Source organism: Rana temporaria, chromosome 1, assembly GCF_905171775.1.
Source record: "Rana temporaria chromosome 1, aRanTem1.1, whole genome shotgun sequence".
Classification (NCBI taxonomy): Eukaryota; Metazoa; Chordata; class Amphibia; order Anura; family Ranidae; genus Rana; species Rana temporaria.
This window is the reverse complement of record NC_053489.1, coordinates 495,556,835-495,575,919: the sequence shown is the minus strand read 5'-3', so window position 1 is coordinate 495,575,919 and position 19,085 is coordinate 495,556,835. Positions and strand designations below refer to the sequence as shown.

At 40.6% G+C, this 19,085-nt stretch overlaps 1 long non-coding RNA gene across 1 annotated transcript in view; it reads left to right on the top strand.

Annotated features, from left to right (window-relative positions):
* Nucleotides 1-3,931: 3,931 nt before the first annotated feature.
* Nucleotides 3,932-19,085, top strand: part of LOC120918811 — a 41,089-nt gene continuing 25,935 nt past the window's right edge. Inside the window, exon 1 of the long non-coding RNA XR_005744475.1 lies at nucleotides 3,932-4,117. This is a non-coding gene — a long non-coding RNA (uncharacterized LOC120918811). The remainder of the gene's footprint in view (nucleotides 4,118-19,085) is intronic.

The following is a 19,085-nucleotide window of genomic DNA, read 5'->3' as shown; positions in this document are numbered from 1 at the left end:
AAATGTCCATACACAAATGGAAGCCTCCACAAGGGGATTAGAAGCAAAATCCTGATTGTGTGTACGCGGCATAGGTGTAAATGTTGTACCTTCATTAAATGTAACCATATTGCTACACTTAGAGGCTCCTCTCTTCTTTTTTATACACAGTTGTGACATGACACTGCTCTGATATCAAGACATCGCTTGTATATCAAGTCAAAATGTATTAAAAAAAATAGTTTGTCTTGCAAAACGCTCTCAAACCAAGTAACTCTCAAACCAAGGTTTTACTGTACTCAAATGCAAACTGACATGATTAAATCATAAATTCATTGTAGTGGATCCTGAATAAAATAAAGTAACAATTTGTGAAACTAAAGCGCTAAAGTGCAAAAATGTGATGCGCCAACCATATATCTTATGGGTCAATGCAAGAATGAAAAATCATAAAGTCCTTATCACACATAAAATAGATCCATTGTTAAGGTGATCCAGATGTGTTGAAGTGTTCACACACTGGTGCTCCCCCACCCCCCTTAGGTAATAGCCACTCACCTCTGAGCATGTGACCTCACATTTAAGTTCGGTCAAGCCACGCATGCGAACCCCCAACTGTATATATGTGTGAATCCCTCCGTCAGTGTGGCGTTACCACTCTTACTGGCACCAGTAAGTTGAGTAACGCCACTCAGACGGGGGGATTCACACATATATACAGTTGGGATCCAGCGGAAGACAGGAATGGTCTTGGAGCCATCCACTTATTTGGGGGTGCCACATTGAAGGTCCCAATTAGCTCCATAACCTGCCTGTTCAACCCACACTGGCCGTAGGGGTTCGGTGGGATTTGGACAGTGCTGCCTACTGCCTAATCAAAGGACCGGAACTTAGGATTTCTAGTGTATGCTGGTTCTGGACTGGCGTCCCTTTACATCGTCGTCTCCACAGCTGTTCTATTAGTTTTTCCACATGGAACCACTCTCATTGAGTATAAAAGAACTCTGACCATACTCAGCCCTGCTTGTTACCCCTGATGAAGGTTGTATACCGGAAACATGTTGGGTACCAGGGAATATCACTCATAGAAGAGTTACAGGGTCATTTCAGTTATGTTCTATTGTATAATTTGTATTTGAGTTGTTGCTACATGCATACCATTGATATAGTTTATGATTTTAACCATTTGTAAATGTGTCTATTTATATTTTCTATGTAATAAATTATTGTTTTTATACACAATACAGTGTGTTTGGTTTCCAAAGTCCAACTCAAGGGGATCATATCTTTTGTTCTAACATTTAGGGATGAGGCTACCACACTGTTATATCTGATATGGTGACAACCTCTCCTTTTCATTCTTCTATCAGAAGCATAAACGCTGAAATCGTTTACATATGTAAGGCATTGTACATCGATGAACCTTTCCTGCTGAAAAGTAAACAGTAGGTTGCTTTCTTTGTCACGGACAAGCTTGCCAGGCATAAGATGGCATGGGGTCAGCCACCTCTCAGCCATCTCCTGAAGAACTGCCATATTCTCTGAGCCCATGCGCTAACTGAACCCCAAGCTCATTGTTTTCAGAGTATTTCCATGCTGATTCATGTAATGTAAGGAAGTGAGGACCTATGGCTTTGGTAGAGCAGTCAATTAAACCAATGAAGCTAATGAATTTACCACTTTATATACCTATGTTTTTTTATGTTTGCTTCCATTAAAAAAATTAAGAAAGCTTTTATTTCCTCCATCTGGCTTATTTCCAGCGTACCATCAAACATGTCATTGTCTACATATGCAGAAAGAAGTTATTAGTGGGAATGCTATATATAGCATTCCCAGTATTGTTTTTCGTTTTTTATTATTCTTATTCCGTACATTTTTTGGCTCTGCGTAACTTCTGCATACTTTCAGCTATTAAGATCATTCAACTTTTGAAATGTTCAGCTCTTTCAGCTAATGATGGGACTTCTTCAACTTTTTTTGTACTATTTATACTTTTTAAAATATTACGCTTTTAGACACTTTTTTTAACATTGAAGTGAATGAGAACATGCTTCAAATCTTTAAAACATTCTACCGCTACGAAAAGTTTCAGCTCCTTCATACTTTCACCTACAGACGCCAAACAAACTTTAAAACCTTCACAAAATATTCAGCTATCCGGCTATTTAAGTTTAGTGATTTTTTCAGAAAATGTTATCGATTATAATGTGTTTCTATGGGGCTGGTTTAGAGTGGATCATGACATCATTAGAGCAGAGAGCTTTAAAAAAAAAATTATCTTTATAAAGGGGAAACAAATTGCTCTCACACCCACAAGATCTACTTGTCATAGACGTAGGTATTTTTATCTGGTTTCAGGCAATGTGCTCAGTTTTGTGATACGCCTTTTACTTTTTGTTGCTGGAGCTTCTAAAAGACAAGAGTTCCAAATTTTCTTCCATTGACTGTAATGTAAAAAATTCTATACATTTCCCAGCAAAACGCACAAAGAACCTCTTTTTTAAATCGCTGAGATGCCCAAATTTTTAAGTTTATCAACATAAATTTCATACCAATACGTTCACAAAGGCTGTGTGTTTCTAACGGTGAAGTCGCTGTTTCGATAGCATGTACAGTTGTGGATTTATTAGGGTTTGTTTGAAGGGTTCTCTCACTCATTAGGTGTGTGGATTAAAGGGGCTGTAAAGGTATTTTTTTCCCTAAATAGCTTCCTTTACCTCAGTGCAGGGGGAGGGGCGACCAGGCAAGTCAGGAAACTCTCAACTTTGCTGATAGAGAAAGGAGTTGTGTGTTAGTGGGCATCCTGCTCGCCCCCTCCCCCTCAATAGGCTTTCTCCACACCAAGGAAAAAGCCTTGCATTACTGTGTGGAGTTACAGACAGAAGAACAGGAAGTGAGGATTTCTCAGTAGAAAAAGGGACATTTAAAAGCAAAATCAAAGGATGAGGTAAGTGAAAGAGGACTGCACTAAGGTAAATGAAGCTATTTGGGGAAAAATTGTTTTACCTTTACAACCCCTTTAATGATCATAGAGAGGCTTTATAAGTACTAAAAAACACTGCTTGTATGTCCTAAAGATAGCGTGGTGGTTATGGTGAATGGCTTTGGTGTGGGCTTAGCAATTCAGCTATTTAGCATTCCCACACATTTTCTGCAGGAAATGCATTTTCTAGTTTTGTACATAATACATTATCAGGTAGCTTTTAATTGCTCATCTAAAAAGCACAAAGTCCTGACAAAAGTCTTTTTTTTCCAGAAAATAACTACTCCGTTGATTAATCCATAGACAGTATTTCTAAACATAGAGCTTTTACACAGGTTGTCGTTATTGCAGCATCCAGCTCTTAGCTGAAATTTGTTTGTTTTTTAAGTTTTTGATATACACTGGGTTTTTTTCTGTCACGCTGAACCTTGCTGGTGGTTAAACCAAAACCAGCAAGATTTATTCCACTCTGAAAACTTAAGCTTAAGCTAGGAGTTAAATGCTGTTACCCAGACAATGGCATGCAGTGAGAATCCTTCCTTCCTTCTGCATGTTCTGCCTGGCTAACCAAATTAAATGGACTTGACTCTCCTGTTGCAGCAAGTAGACTTGACCATAGTTAAAACCAGCAAATGTAGTTTCTGCTGGGTGCTTCTGAAATGCTGGACATTGAATCAACAAGCAGACTTAATTTAAATGCAAATTGAGCTATGTACTCACAAACACCTTACTTGCCCTTTTCTACCCAATAGTTTGGCACTGTTTGCCCAGCCGTATTTTGTGGGGGGTGAGGGCAATGTAGATAGCTCTTGTGGGGAGGGAAAACTGTAGAACAGCACCACAATTATTTTACCCATAGTGATAAAAATATTTTATTTTTATTTTATTGAGCAATTCTGATGGAGTGATGTTACAGCTTAAAGCAGAACTAGACTCTCCTCCCCTTCAGCAATGCAACGTCCACAATCTCTGTCGCCAACACTGGCATCTTCTCTTTGGCCTCTTCCAGCTTCAGGATCTTCGATCTCTTCATTGGCCTGGCCGCGATGACGTAACTCCAGTGCAGCCGCACAGAAGCTCATTCATCATGGCAGCTGGCAAATGCCAGTATTGTACACTGACCTGCAGTTTAAGAAGTTTGCAAAGGGAAAGGTAAGAATCCTTTGTAACAGAAGAGAAATAGTATGTCTCCTTTGCAAAATAAACAAAAAAAAATCTTAATTGAATCAAATTCCTAATTTATTCTAAAGTCTTATCATGATCAATACAGCAGAAACTGAAGGCAAAGGGTTAGGTTCACACTAGAATGCAGTGAGTAAAAACCCACGATCTGTGCACGTTTCCCGCTTCGCATTCAAAACACACTGCAATTGTAATGTCAATGTTAAGGTAAGGACACCCCAAATGCAGGTGACAAACGCCTACCGGGACATATTAATCCAGCCTGTATTACCCTTCATAATAAAGGGTCCAGGCTCTTTGGTAAAAGTCCAACCTATTGTGGTGGTGGCATGTAGACATGTGCAGTTCGTTTCGTTCCGAATTAATATTCAGACACAGTTGTCATTGTTCGGAGATTCGAATATTTCCGAATACCCGAATTACAGTATATACAAATTTTACTGAATGCTCAGAATAACGTAACGAAATTCGTCCAAATTTCAGAAATTTTAACTGAAATTCAAATCGAATTTTACATTGAACCCCAGTCGAATTCTAATTACACATAATGCTGAAATCAAAGACTGTGTGTGTTATTAGAGTACCATTTCGAAAATAATTTTTGTTAAGCCACAGGTGATTTGAAGAGTCATTGTAATAAGTTAAAGAAGATTTTTCTTTTGTTTGTTCACTTTGCTGGATTTGAATCGAAAACAATATCAAAATTGTGTTTAGACCGATTCTAAAATTTATTGATTTGATAATTTCAAATCGAAAAAAATCGTTAAATTTGAAGAAAATTAGAAGATTCTGAATACGAATTCCGAAAACGAATTCCAAAAATGAATTGAATGAATCAACCGAATTTAACTAAACAAAATATCTAGATTAACGATGGCGTGTTCACTTGGTGAAGGGATTGGATAACTTTATCCACTGTTGAATCACAGAGTTTGCCATTTGACCATTAGGGTCTATTTGAGAGACTGATTTTTCTGGACTATTTACTTATCTATAATTGTTTTTTTCATTATTTTTTTAATATCAATCATTGTAGCGCAACACACCTCTATTGTGTGTCTTGTTTTTTGTGGTAATAGCTCACATTTGTGGGGCTGCTTTTTTTCACACTGAATAAGCTTTTTAAATGTGCAGTATTATTTTTGTATTTAAACATGTATTTAAAAGTTGCAGTGCGCGTCCAAAAGTTGTACATGCACTACTTTTTGTGCGATGCAGTGCGATTTGAGTGCATTCCTGTGAGATTCATGGTGTGAACCGTGCGTAATGCTGCTGAAACAAAGAATGTAAGAAGCCATCATAAATTACTATATTATGTGTTACATTTTTACTTCAGCTTTCTGTATTAGATTTTGAACTGGCACCAAGGAACCATCACCATTAAAATAAGAAAAATCCCTGTGCTTTGTGTAACAAATTACTATTGGGCTGCTGCTATGTTAAAGGATAGGTTTACCTTTGGGAACATGTTGAAAACGGGTGGAACCTGTAACATGCTCCCATTGCTGCAGCCGCCACCCACTGCATGTTTTCCCTGTGACAGCAGTACAAGGAGAATCTCCCTTTACTAGCTGTCTCTTTTTGAAAACAGCACGGCAATGCAGGGCTCCACCCACATGACCACCTCTGTCATACACACTGCTTTGTAGATGAATGAACTACAAGTCCCGACATCCTTTACGGCTGTCAGCTTGTAGTTTTCAATGAGCTATCACGGCCCTGTGAGCACTGTAGTAGTTAATTGATTCTTCCTACCAGAATATATTGGCTTCCTCGTACTAGGTACTAACAAGCAGATATACTGACAGGTCTGCAGGAGACCTTCATAGCATCAAAGATCTGCTGATCACGGATGCAATGCTTTATAGGCTCCTGCAACAAAAAATAATAAATACACATTTTTTTTATCTGCAAAAAAAAGTGTATGTATAATTTTTATATTTTTTTTAAGTAAACTTATCCTTTAAAGATGTGACAAACTAAAGCAATAGATCATAGTGCTGTCTTATTGTTTATACATATAAATGCATAAGACTTAAACAAAGCTTAAAGTGGAGTTTCCATCCCAAAAATGTTTTTTCATTATTGTGCTCATTAGACCTAAAAAAGTTAAAAAAAAAAAAAAAATGTTTTTACTCATCTGGAAATGCCTGTTGCTATGCGGTCCCAGGAAATCTACCTTTGAAACCACCTAGGATTCTGACATCAACTCCCTCTAATGCTCCTGGGAAATGTGTGTCATCACTTCCCAGGATGCAGTGCGCTGTCCAATTATCACTCCCCATCCAAGACTTCCAGGAAGTAAGTGCTTGAAGGATTTGCCCTCTTGCGCTCTAGAGGCGGATAAATCTAACCCCAAATGACACTTTTCAGGGACCAGTGACATTATTACATTGATCAGTGCTATAAAAATACACTGATCAATGTAAAAATGACACTGGCAGGGAAGGGGTTAACACTAGGGGGCGATCAAGGGGTTAAGTGTGTTCCCTAGGTGTCTTCTAACTGTTGGGGGGATGGGCTCACTGTTACTGTTCCCGATCACTGGGAACAGATATCTGACATGTCCCCTGTGAGAATGGGGATTCACTTGTTTACACTGTACTAGGCGATCGCAGGTTGCCGGCAGGCATCGAGTCCGCCCGCCCTGCGGGCATGCTCCTGCAGCGTGGATCGAGAGCGCGGCCTGTGCCTGAGCGAGCCGCCATACAGGTACGGCGATTTGCGCAGGAGGGCCGACCTGCCACCGTATAACATCGGCGGCTATTCGGCAAATGGTTAACCACTTCAGCCACGGAAGGATTTACCCCCTTAATGACCAAGCAATTTTTTGCAATATGGCACTGCATCGCTTTAACTGACAATTGCGCGGTCATGTGACGTTGTACCCAAAGAAAATTGATGTCCTTTCTTTCCCACAAATAGAGCTTTCTTTTGGTGGTAATTGATTATTTGATCACATCTGCGGTTTTTAAATATAAGGGGTGTCTAGTTACACGCCTCTGTTTTTCATTGCATGAGGTGTTGATGAAAGTAAGTTCATTGCAGTGCAATATCGAATATTCTGTAAAGAATCAAATATAGAATCTATGAACACCTAGCAACATACCAGCCCAAAGTAAATATCCTCTTTACTGTGGATAAGTTCACTTTAAAAATGTCTCTCTCGTAGAGTCGTTTATGAGTGGGAGGTTAAGGAACACCCAGCTTATAGTCTTAATGTAGCGCCATCTGATTTTCACCTTTTTGGACCACTCAAAGAAGCTTTAAAAAGGGAGGACGATTTTCATGTGATGATGATGTGAAAGCAGCAGTGCATTAGTGGCTACGCGCTCAACCATAAACATTTTTTGCTGATGGCTAAAAAAGTTGGCACAATGCTATGAAAAATGCATCGCAAAGGAAGGTGACTATGCCGAAAAGTGATGCCATTTGTTATTGAAATTTTTAATAAATAGAGTTAAAAAAAAGCATGGAAACTTTTTAAAGAACCCTCGTATATACTGTATATTGAGTGTTTTATGCAAAGGGGTAGTGGCGCCACTACCCCTTTGCATACAACACTCATTCTCAGACCCCATCACTGGGGTACTATAGGGGGCAGCAGCCTTACCCGGCACCTCAGCGCGGATCTACTAAACAGGGATTATCATATACTGTATATTGTTTTATTACACTCACAATGTTCCCATAAATATATCCGTATATCTGTAAGAAATATGGAACCGGTTTGTTTTTTGATTCATGTTTAACCACCTGAGATCCGCGCTATGGTCGAAAGACGTCCACAGCGCGGCTCTCAAGTGCCGAGTGGACGTCTTTAGAAGTCCTGTTGTTGTTGTTCCCTGTGCGCGCTGCTGGGGACGCGCAGCGGGGAAACAACGTGCCCGGCGCATCGTTCGGGAGCCGATGCGAGTGCCTGGCGGCCGTGATGTCCGCCAGACACCCGCGAACGTCGGTGACACAGCAGGACGTGGAGCTCCACGTGCTGTCAGGGAGAGAGGAGACCGATCTGTGTCCCTTTACATAGAGACACAGCATCGGTCAGTCAGTCAGTCAGTCCCCTCCCCCCACACAGTAAGAACACAATGAGGGAATACATTTAACCCCTTCCTCACCCCCTAGTGTTAACCCCTTCAGTGCCAGTCACATTTATACAGTAATTAGTGCATTTTTATAGCACTGATCGCTGTATAAATGTGAATGGTCCCAAAATTGTGTCAAAATTGTCCGATGCGTCTGCCGCAATATCGCAGCCCTGACAAAAAAATCGCAAATCGCCGCCATTACAAGTAAAAAAAAAAAAATCATAAATCTATCCCCCATTTTGTAGGCGCTATAACTTTTGCGCAAACCAGTCGCTTATTGCAATATTTTTTACAAAAATACGTCGAAAAATACGTATCGGCCTTAACTGAGAAAATTTTTTTTTTTTTTTTTTTTAAATTGGGATATTTATTATAGCAACAAGTAAAAAAAAAAAAAAATATATATATATATATATATATATATATATATATATATATTTTTTTTTTTTAAATTGTCGCTGTTTTTTTGTTTATAGCGCAAAAAATAAAAACCGCAGAGGTGATCAAATACCACCAAAATAAAGTTCTATTTGTGGGGAAAAAAAGGACGTCAATTTTGTTTGGGAGCCACGTCGCACGACCGCGCAAATGTCAGTTAAAGTGACGCAGTGCCGGAACCTGAAATTTCGCCTGGGCACGAAGGGGGTTTATGTGCCCAGTAAGCAAGTGGTTAAAGCTATGCATCTTTTTTTTCCAAACAGTAGTTCTCAAAACAAATACCAGACAAATGTGAATCTTCTAACTAACATGCATAACTCTAAAGAATTTGTATATACACAGGTAACCTAGTAAGTATTTTATAGCTGGATTTTGGTATGGATATAACTAACTACCTTGGGCCAACCACCATATTTCTTCTGCTTGCTGTTTCCTAAATAATGGTATTATCTTACTATTACAGTAACCCTTTCTGCTACTGTATATAGTGATTGTCCGACATGTAAGTACAAGGCACTTCAAAGCACAGCTTTTATCAGTCAGCTTACCATAGGAAAAATTCATGATGAGAGGTTAGCTAATGACAAGTCTCTTACAAGAGGGAGGAGGTGGGATGCTGGCATAGTTAATCACTACAATTGCCATGTAAGTAATCATTATCATTCTACAATGACAAAGTGAACAAAATACTGGGGATCTAGAAAGAAAATAAAGAACAAGGAAAATTACATGGTCAATTCCATCCATTTTACTAGCTGTATCTATGTTTCTTAAGGTACCCATGAACATAAGAGGACGGTCACCAATTAACATTCTATCAATTATGGCAGGATAAGCAACATCCTAATATTTATCAGCGCTTTCAGATCTAAACAGACAACCAGGATCATTCTTGGGACTGGACAGTCCCAGCCTTTCATTTACTTTTAAACTGAGTTGGTGTGTGGGAAAAATAAATGTTCATGTGAAATAAGTGTGTTTCCATGCAAATATCTGTTAAAAACCTAAGTTAACCAGTCAGATGGCTAATGCCAACTGCCAACTGTCTAAGAGCAACTGTATGCTACCTGACATTTTTAAAGGAATTGATTTAAAAGAAAAAGTGAAATGGTACCCTTTACAACTGATCTGTACCCATTAGATGATGCAGTTCTATTTAACAACCCTACAAAAATCTATGAAACCAATATCTATTGATCTTGGTTATTCTCCAATGTGTACTGAGCTTCTTGCCATATGTTCTTCACCACAACTTCTGACATTATTATTATTATATTAATAAAATAAAAATCAGTAAAAAGGGAAAGGGATAGAACTATCAGGATTGGTTTACTATAATGCCTCGTACACATGATCGGAATTTCCGATGAGAAAAGTCAGACGGAATTTTTTCATCGGATATTCCGACCGTGTGTATGCCCCATCTGACTTTTTCCGTCGGAAATTCCGACGGACTTAGAAAGAGAACACTGTCTGTGTCTTCTTGTCCCATAGATAACTACTATCCTCATTTCTAGTCTAGCAGTCACAAGAACAGCGAGTAAGACAAAACAGAAATGAGCAGACAGAAGTAAAACCATAACAGAAGTATTAATTCTTTCAAAATATGTAAAAAAAAATGTTGGAGTTGTGCCAGGAGGTAGTGGTGTTCTAATATGTGTAACAATAGTGTTGCGCTACTACACTTAAATAAATAATACCGTATATACTCGAGTATAAGCCAAGTTTTTCAGCACATTTTTTTGTGTTGAAAATGCCCCCCTCGCCTTATACTCGAGTCACCTTTTTGAGCCTAATCTCCCAGATGTTGGGGACCCGGTACCGGCACACATGTAGCCCCACTCTTCCTCTACAAGTCTGCAAAGTTTGTTGTCTGGGGGACCTACGGCTAGGGATTTTTCAAATCTGGGCACCCCTTTTAGGCCCCATACACATGATAGAATTTATCCGCAGATACGGTTCAGCGGACCGTATCCGCGGATAAATCCTCTCTAAGATTTCAGAGGATTTCAATGCGATGGCGTGTACACACCATCGCATTGAAATCCGCGCTGAAATCCTCTGCCGATGACGTGTCGCGCCGTCGCCGCTATTATGACGCGGCGACGGGCGCGACGCTGTCATATAAGGAATTCCACGCATGCGTCTATTCATTACGGCGCGTGCGGGGAATCCCTTTGGACGGATGGATCCGGTAAGTCTGTACAGACGAGCGGATCCATCCGTTGGAATGGATTCCAGCAGATAGATATTCTGTGCATGTCGACAAATATTTATCTGCTGGAAATCCATTCCAGGGGAGATTTATTTGCGGATAAATATCCGTTGGCGTGTACACACCATAGGATCTATCCGCAGAAACCCATTTGATGGGATTTATCTGCGGATAGATTCTATGGTGTGTATGGGGCCTTATAGATTCCCATGTTAAACGTCAGTCTAGTCATGGACACAGTGAGGCATGGGCATAGTGAGGCATGGGCACAGTGAGGCATGGACACAGTGAGGCATGGACACAGTGAGGCATGGGCACAGTGAGGCATGGACACAGTGAGGCATGGACACAGTGAGGCATGGGCACAGTGAGGCATGGACACAGTGAGGCATGCACCTGGACTCAGGGAGACAAAGTGAGGCACAGTGAGGCATGCATATGGACACCCTAGGCTTATACTCGAGTCAATAAGTTTTCCCATTTTTTTGTGGTAAAATTAGGTGCCTTGGCTTATATTCGAGTGTCATATTACCGAAAAAAATATATTAACTGCACCAAGTTTCACAAATGTGAAACAATTATTAACCAATAATCAAAACAAAAGTCAAGCAGAATTTCCATTGCAGGTGGATGCTTGTGAGGTATACACAATGTATATCCAATATATATTATATGTAAATACCATGTTAGAGATGTCTCCGCCACCAGCACTAAGACACCAAAAGGCTTAACAAATGTATATGATCCTCATTTAATAGAGAAGTCACATAGAGCATAATAAGGCTGCGACTGTATTCACACCAGATATTTCCTCCACCATATATTTATCCACAAGACAGTATGGCCTCACACAGTCCTCCTTGATCCAAGGTATTTTCTGAAAGGCATGTCATTTTTTGCCACAAGTTTTTGGAAAATGCAGGAAAGAGAATAAAAATGTATTTTTTACACAAAGTTGTTGAATAATAAGATATTTAAAACACACATCATAAGCATACTTAGAATAATACCTCAAAAACAAATTCTGCTACACCTCCCAAGTCTAATGATTTCACATACAGTATTGGTCCAAAATCCAAGGAAGCATCTTCAAGTGTTCTAAGGGCATAAATTAGGACAGTAGAAACACCCACAAATTGACCACATTTTGAAGCGTAAACACCCCAAGGAGACATTTTCAGACTTTTGAGGACTTCATTTTATTGCCACAAGTCTTTCTACAAAACATTGAAAGTAAAATAAGATATTTTTCACAAACAGAATAGGCATACTTAAAATTACACCCCATAACATTTTTGCTACTCCTCCCGAGTATGGGGATACCACAAGTGTGAGACTGTTTGGATTGATTATGTGCCAGACATTTTATCTTGTGTATTACATAAATCAATTGTGTCAATTGTGTAATCGTCTATATGAGTGGTCAGGACATAGCGACTGCCGTTCCAAAACAACAATGTTGTTAAATATGCTGCAGGCCACCTGCTCCTTAACAACCAGCACACATTCTATAAATACCATATCCCTCGATCACTACTTAACTACTGCATGCATTAAATTGAATTGAGTTTAATGCCTTTTCATGCGATATTTACCAAACATTTTCAACATTGTGTAGTAAATACCGCAAAACAGTATAGTGAATTGACAGTTTCAGGATCACATGCAGTATTTAAGGAAAATGTGTCTGGACACCTACATACCGCATTCGTTCTGGTTCTGTGAATAGAGCCCAATATGGTGAGGCAATGATCATAGACACTGTAACTGGTGTGGTGTTGATCAGGGACACAGTAACTGGTGTGGCTATGATCAGGGACACTGTAACTAGTGTAGCAGTTATCACAGACAATATGACTGGTGTGGATGTAATCAGGGGCAATATGACTGGTGCAGTGGTGATTATGGACACTGTGAGTGGCTGGCGGTGATAAGGGGCACTGTGAGTGGACTTCTGTGATTAAGGAACAATGTGTTAGCGAGGAAAGGGTATTGGAACCCATGGATAGAGAGTGCTGCACACCCCTGATATGTCTTGAGAAAAGAGAAAATTACCCCTAGGGGCTTTGTGCTGCAGCAAGGAATAGAAACGTACCAAAAAATATATAAAAGTATAAATTTATTTAAATATGTTGTACGAAAAAAGCCCCAAACAGTAGGGACTCAAGATATGAGCTTGGTAAAAAACATAAGTCATACATGGCAAATAAAAACACAAGGTAGAACAAGTACAGACATAGCATAACAGTACTGTAAGTATACAAATACTATGGGCGAAAAACACCCCTACGCGTTTCGACCTTTTATAAGTAGCGGTCTTCTTCAGGGAGTATTAGTTAAACGCTGCCATAGGTTCTGTAAGAAAGAAAATACATACAAAGAGAGATACATATAGATAAGTGGGACATAATAAACAGAAGAACACAAAGAGGGCCCGCCACCCACAGCCATATAGGTAGATGGCAGGATGCGGGTAAACCTCCTACAAAAGTGGACTAGTGTAGAAAATCCCACTGCCACTCACCCAAGACGTCCAATGGAAGGCGTAGACCCGGACCAGATGAACCACTGCCGCACCATCAAAATCCCCCGGGGGGTACCAGAGGGGTGGAAAAAGGGGAGAGGAGCTCCCCTGGGTCAGTGTAGAAAAGGACTCCGAATTCAGGTGCACCAAGAGAGGTACCGCCCGGGCCTACGAGAGGTCACAGATAAGGAACAATGTGTGAGCACTGTAGTGATTAGGGACAATATGACTGGCGTGGCTGTTATCAGGGACAAAATAACTGGTGCAGCGGTGATAAATGACACTGTGAGTGGACTATGGTGATAAGGGACATTGTGAGTGGGTGGTGGTGATTAGGAACATTGTGAGTGGACTGTGGTAATTAGGGATACTCTGATAAGAATGTGGTGGTCACGGCCACAATGGCACAATAGTGACATTGCACTTGCTCTGGTGACAGTATGTACAAAAAATATAAAAAATTGTTTATACTTTAAAAAAAAAATGTTTTACATATTGTCACCAGAAGAGTACAGTGTCACCATAGTGACACTGTACTACTCTGTCCATTATTTAAAAAGAAGTTTGAAGTCCACATCTTAGGCCCCGTACACACGACCGAGTTTCTCAGCAGAATTCAGCCAGAAACTCGATCTGAGCCGTATTCTGCCGAGAAACCCGGTCGTGTGTACACTTTTGGCCGAGGAAGCCGACGAGGAACTCGTCGAGCCAAATAGAGAACATGTTCTCTATTTCCTCGTTAGTCAATGGGGAAACTTGGCTCGCCGAGATCCTAGAACCCTAGGCTTCACAAGGAACTCGACGAGCAAAACGATGTGTTTTGCTCGTCGAGTTTCTCAGACGTGTGTACGGGGCCTTAAGTTCATTTTGAGTCCACATTTTCTATTTTGAGTAAGCAAAGTCTTTTTAGCTGTAAAACATTAGCATGCATAACATGACTATAACCTCTGCAAGCAATAAGCAATGGATCCTTTCTCCTAATGCTAAAATGGATGTGCTGTATAAATTGTGTGCCTTATACAACAGAAAAAGTAATGCTTGGTCTCAGCATTATAGGATCTCATTATCGCTCATACATCTGCCATTCTATGGGTAACCATAGATTTAAAACTAATTATTGCTATGTCTCTGTGTATTAGTGGTGATACCAAGTAAGCCTGGCAAAAACATATTTAATTTCCCTTGTGATGGAAAACCACATATAGTAAAGTAAGCATGGCTTTGTAGCAATAAATATCTTTTTACTTCAATCAATGGTTCAAAGGGGTTTATATTATTCTTGGATTCTTGGAAATACACGCAGGGAAGGCCAAGGTCCATTGCCATAAATATGTACTCTGCAATTTCTAAGGAACCTCCCTTATTTGAGTAGTAAGAATGTAAAAAAAAATAAGATAACCTAGGAAATGGAAACCATTTATCAAGAAAGCATATCAACAAATAGATTAGCACAATAGAAAGCAACAGCCTATTGAATCTGGGTTCTGCCTTATGCGTGAGATAATTCTTTCTGTGCTGAAAATAACTATGAACTTCAACATAAGGTTTTCCACACAAAGCACAGTTATTCTATAAGGTAATATGTTTGCCCATGAGAATGTTTTATGTGCCCTATCAAGAGTGTAACAGACATACACAAACTTCAGCACACAAACTTTAATAAAATAAAACTGTTTCATAGCATATGTTTTTCTGCACAGTTAAAGAAGAACTTCAGAAGTAATCAATTAAAGCAATGCTGTTTGATACATTTCTCATGTGTCTATAGTGCAGGGGTCAGGAGTGCGGAACCCACAACCACTTTACAGAGTACAATCAAAATTATCCCCTCTTCGCCATACAGATCATCCCCCATCTCCAAGCCCATATTCTATATAGTACAGATTTCTTCTAACATCACTAAATCCCCCCTCCTAGCTTACCCCCCATTACAGAGGTCCCCCTGTCACTGACTCCTCAGTACAGATACCTCTCCCAGCGCAGACCAACCCTCAGCAAAGACCCCTCAGTACGAACTCCCTCTCAGCACAGATCCACCCCTTCAACACAGACCCCTCAGTAGAGAAGGACCCCTCAACCACAGACTGACCTCCCCCTAACACAGACCCCTCAACACAGACTGACCCCCCACTGATACAGACCGCTTAGTACAGACCAACTTCCCCCAGGACAGACCCCCTAGCACAGATCAACCCCCTACAGCACAGACCCCATCGTATGGACTAACCCCCAGCACAGACTGAGTGCCCTAAGATTCCTAACTTCCCACAGTACAGACCCCTCAGTACAGACATCCTTCCTTCCTAGTACAGACAACTCAGCACAGACCCCCCCCCCAATAGCACAGACACCTCTGTACAGACACAACCCCCCCTCCCAGTACAGACCCCTCAGTACAGACATCCTTCCTTCCCAGTACAGACAACTCAGCACAGATCCCCCCCAATAGCACAGACACCTCTGTACAGACACAACCCTTCCCTCCTAGTAAAGACCCCTCAGAATAGAAAATCCCCTAGAACAGACACCTAGGTGCAGAATGAGCGCCCTAACATTCCTAAATTCCCACAGTACAGACCCCTGAGCACAGACACCCTCCTTCGCAGTACAGACCCCTAGGTACAGACACCCCCCCCCCAGCACAGACACCTCTGTACAGACCCCCCTTCAGGGCCGGTTCACACTGCTGTGCTGTCCGACATCGGATGTGATTCGCACCGCACTGCAAAAAAAAAAAAACACCAGCCGCCACTGGACCCTAGTCTGAACCAACCTGAACTATCCTGCCTCAAAGCTGTCACTGTACAGAGCTAATCAAAAACAGCCTAGGCATTCACCACCCCGTAGCAGCACTTATACACACCCTTTGTCTATATGGGGCTGCAAAGCGGGATATACCTCAGACATTTATGATTTGCTCTGTACAGTGACAGCTTCAATTGGGTTCGGATTAAGATTTGAACACGTCTGAACTCATTCCTACTCATTCCTCCCATCATCAGGTTTCCAGATGATGACAAGAGTAGATCATGTTCAGCAGGGTGACAAAGCAGGAAAACAATTAGCAGACAGTGTCTAAACATAGACCTTCATGAGAGGATCATCAGTTATTATTTAAATGAAAACTGTAGATTTAATAATGTAAAAAAAATAATTTAAAAAAATGTAATTACCTTACCATGCTAACCTTGTGGACAGCCTTCCCAGAAGAGTAGAAGCTGTTATAGCTGCAAAGGGTGGGCCAACTCAATATTGAACCCTATAGACTAAGAATGGGATGCCATTAAAATTAATGTGCGTGGGAAGGCAAGTGTCTCAATACTTTTGGTAATATAGTGTATACGATGAAGCTTGTATTTAGCATTACTACAGCAATATTTGTTTTCTATATCCCCCATAACATAATCTTATTACCTGTTGAGCCTGCAAGCAAGTCTTTTATTTTTCACCTTCTTTTAACAGTGTTAAGACAAACCATTGAGGACTGACAGGGGTGCTTATAATGATCACCTTTTATTTATTTATGTAAAACTTTTATCCCCAAATACCAAAAAATATTTTTTGTAGCTGCTTAAAAGTGTTAGCTGAAGTTAGGCTTTAATTTGGTAGTCACTTATATAAAGTCCATCCTAATCTAATAGTCTGTCTAAAGCCTCATACACACGGTCAGACTTCAAACAAACTTTTCTGTGGATTTTTGTTTGAAGGGCGTTGGCCGTGAACTTGGTAAGCATACACACGACAGGACTTTTTCAGCAAACTCTCCAAAAATCACGTGGTTTTTCTGCTCTTTTCTGCTCTTTACCGCCACCCTTTGGTCAACTTCTGCTATTGTTGGTTGATTTTAACATTGGTTCTGAGCATGCATATTTGTACTTCGGACTAAAGTCCGATGGATTTCTGTACACACGGCAGGACTTTACACCGTAGGACTTTTGTTGCCGAAAAGTTTGTCTGTTTGCAGAGCAAACTTTTGTCCGATGAAAACCGAAAAAGTTTGTCCGATGGATTTTTGTCAGATTTTTTTGAAAACCTGCTAATTTTGAAGTTTGTTGTCAAAAAGTCAGATCGCGTGTATGGGCCTTTAGACACTTCTACTGGTTGAAAATGTTGCTGTCCAAAGGTAGCCATGTTGCTCCTCCATAAATTCAGTGGAGTAATGAGTGTAGTGACCTTAAGACAAAAAGTGTGTAATGCCGCGTACACACGATCAGTCCATCCAATGAGAACGGACCGATGGACCGTTTTCATCGGTTAACCGATTAAGCTGACTGATGGTCCGTCGCGCCTACACACCATCGGTTAAAAAAACAATCGTGTTAGAACGCGGTGACGTAAAACACAACGACGTGCTGAAAAAAACGAAGTTCAATGCTTCCAAGCATGCGTCGACTTGATTCTGAGCATGCATGGATTTTTAACCGATGGTTGTGCCTACTAACGATCGTTTTTTTCCCATCGGTTAAGAATCCATCGGTTAAATTTAAAGCAAGTTGGCTTTTGTTTAACCGATGGTTAAATAACCTATGGGGCCCACACACAATCGGTTTTGACCGATGAAAATGGTCCATCAGACTGTTGTTCTCCGTTTAACCAATCGTGTGTACGAGGCCTTACAGACCGGATCACCTGGTGGAAATAAAGGACAAAAGCCACCACATATACACTCACTGGCCACTTTATTAGGTACACCTTGCTAGTACCCAGTTAGACCCACTTTTGGCTTTAGAACTGCCTTAATACTTTTCGGTATAGATTCAACAAGGAGTTGGAAACATTCCTCAGAGCTTTTAGTCCATTTTTACATGATAGCATCATGCAGTTGCTGCAGATTTGTCAGCTGCACATCTATGATGCGAATCCACCACATCCCAATGGTGCTCTATTGGACTGAGATTTGATGACTGTGGAGACCATTAGTGTACAGTGAGCTCATTGTCAAGTTCAAGAAACCACTGGTGAGATGATTTAAGCTTTGTGACATTATCCTGCGGGAAGGAGCCATCAGAAGATGGGTACATTGTAGTCATAAAGGGATAGACATGGTCAGCAACAATACTCAGGTAGGCTGTGGTGTTTAAATGATGCTCAAATGGTACTAAGGGGCCCAAAGTGTTCCGAGAAAATATCCCTTACACTATTACACTACCACCACCAGCCTAAACCATTGATACAAGCAGGATGGATCCATGCTTTCATGTTGTTTATGACAAATTCTGACCATCTGAATGTTACAGCTGAAATCGAGACTTGTCAGACCAGGCAACGTTTTTCCAATCTTCTATTATCCAATTTTGGTGAGCCTGTGTGAATTGTAGTTTCATGTTCTTACTTCTTAGCTGACAGGAGTGGCATCCGGTGTGGTCATCTGCTGCTGTAGCCCCTCTGCTTCACGGTTTGATGTTTTGTGCTTTCAGAGATTGTATTCTGCATACCTTGATTGTAATGAGTGGTTGTGTGAGATACTGTTGCCTTTCTATCATCTCGAACCAGTCTGCCCATTCTCCTCTGACATCAACAAGACATTTTCGTCCACACAACTGCTACTCACTGGATATTTTTCTCTTTTTTTTGGACCATTCTCTGTAAACCTTAGAGATGGGTGTGTGTGAAAATCCCAGTACATTAGCAGTTTTTAAAATACTCAGACCAGCCCATCTGGCAGCAACAAAC